Source organism: Haliotis rubra, unplaced genomic scaffold (genome assembly GCF_003918875.1).
Source record: "Haliotis rubra isolate DU_JTF1 unplaced genomic scaffold, ASM391887v1 Scf433, whole genome shotgun sequence".
In the NCBI taxonomy this organism is placed as follows: Eukaryota; Metazoa; Mollusca; class Gastropoda; order Lepetellida; family Haliotidae; genus Haliotis; species Haliotis rubra.
In genome coordinates, this window is record NW_025767117.1 from 420,410 (window position 1) to 422,547 (window position 2,138).

At 34.6% G+C, this 2,138-nt stretch overlaps 1 long non-coding RNA gene across 1 annotated transcript; it reads right to left on the reverse strand.

The window, feature by feature from the left end:
* Positions 1-214: 214 nt before the first annotated feature.
* LOC124289133 lies at positions 215-1,260 on the reverse strand. The gene is made up of 3 exons (XR_006901600.1): positions 998-1,260; positions 508-563; positions 215-258 (listed from the first exon to the last, which is right to left on the reverse strand). It is a non-coding gene; the product is annotated as an uncharacterized LOC124289133 (long non-coding RNA).
* Between the last annotated feature and the right edge of the window lie 878 nt (positions 1,261-2,138).

Consider the following 2,138-nt stretch of genomic DNA (forward strand, 5'->3'; position numbering starts at 1 on the left):
TGTAAACAGTTCATGTCATCACATGAATATAAGTGTCAATAGCCGCTTACATGTACTGACGTACAGCTACCTTGCACTGAGACGATGTGACAGATGATCCTGAACTTCACATGAAGGTACTGGTTGGCGGTAGCAACGTCGGGGTCCTCACTGGGGGCTCCAATATAACAGCGCCTTGTTTGAATCCATGCAAAAGAATACAAACGGCTGTGGGTTGTGAGGCCGATACATTTATTCTGGAAGATCGTGTTAAAAAGCCTGAAAGAACATAAGGAACTATGTTAAATGGAATCACATAAAATATGTACATGCTCGAATCACTCGTTAAGCCTATTAAATACACCTAGTTGAATACATCTGAACTATGTCACAAGTTATAATGTTACATAGTATTAATACAAATATACAATGATCATACAGACATACTGTAGGTACCTTTAGGAAATTCTAATAGTAAATACACTTCTGGTATACATATAGGGTTTTTTTTGGTTAGGTGTTACATACCAGGTTGGTTGTACCCAAGCTGTTTAGGGAGGATATTCTCCTGAATGAACACAGATCTGCATAACAAATAAATATGTATGAAGAGAACAATATATATATATACAATTGATATGATATAAAATAAGATACAATTACATTCGCCACACTAATCAAACATGGAATCATATATAATATTTATATATATATATATATGTGTGTTTATCAATCACACATACCAAACATACAGGCATGCATTCATACTGACTAGTCCTTACCTAAACGTTGCCATATATTTAGTTGATATGTTTAGAATTGCGTTTAATACATAAACAATACATAAACTCACAATAACACAGTGATCTGATAGTTCATTTTCAACTATACACATTTATAAGATATATTATATTTCAAGTAAACCAAGTCTGACTTACACAATAAATTATATTTCTTATTGTAGTAAACAAGAAACCATCCATATATATATACAACATTTTATACAATATGAACCTACCTAAAATCCTTATAAAGATCCCCTGGTTGTAAAGGTAACCTTCCTTACGAAGTACAGGACAGCATGTGAGTTTAAAATCTTTACATTGTAGTTTAAGCTATGGCCAGCTTGGCCTATCAGTGAAACAATAGAACTGACTGAGGGCTGGGGCAAGGAGTGTTGTAAGCATGCAGTGTGACAATTAGTGGAGGTGAGACTGAGAGTTACTAGGCTTACTATGCAGAGCTATGGCATGAGAATAAAATGAAGTATAAAACATAACTAAGATTTCATCATTCATTCTACCATATAAAACATACCTAATATTCTTACAGATGTTAGAATAAGTAATTAAATGGAAACAATGCCATCTACCTTAATACTTAATATAATCTTCCAAACTTTAATTAAAACTATGTACATATATATATATTTGAGTCTGCCACATTGTCAGAATATGTTTCACTGATGTTAAAAATCCAGTCGAGAGGCAGACGCCATTTTGTTTGTATGTAATATAGTCGGTAGCGATCTTGAACATAAAATAAAATGATATTTTGTACATTTAACATGGCGATAAGATAAATACGCGTGACACTGCTACAAATAGGCGTAAATCAAACCGTATTACCCTCGAGAGAAGCATACAACGTATAATGTAGATGACTATCAGTGAACGAGTGTTGTAACAAAGACGTATTATTTTCAGCAATACCAGATTTGTGATTTTACCAGTCAGTAGCAGCATGCTTATAATGAGTCCTTGCTATGCAACAAATACAGTAGAAGCTATTTCAGTTTTCTCCGAGTCCTTTGTAACAAGTTATTTCAGCAGTGCATATCAGTTGAAAAACCTTTCGTGTCGGCTGTAATATATTTCCATCAAAATGCTACAAACTTTCCAGAAACACCGCCATTGGTATACAGTTACTGAGGTATAGCCTAAAGGTGCCAGGTCCATACATGGACATATCCATGGTACCAGACACGTGCAGGTTATACACGTGTAGGTGCAGGACAACCCACATGGCATCAATAACATCACCCCTTTAAATACACAACATGAGACGACAGAGTACAGGCAGAATCATATTTACTTTCAGCTACTCCTATGTTTTTTGAGCGAAATATTCTATAGTATTAGTTAGAACATGGATCAGTT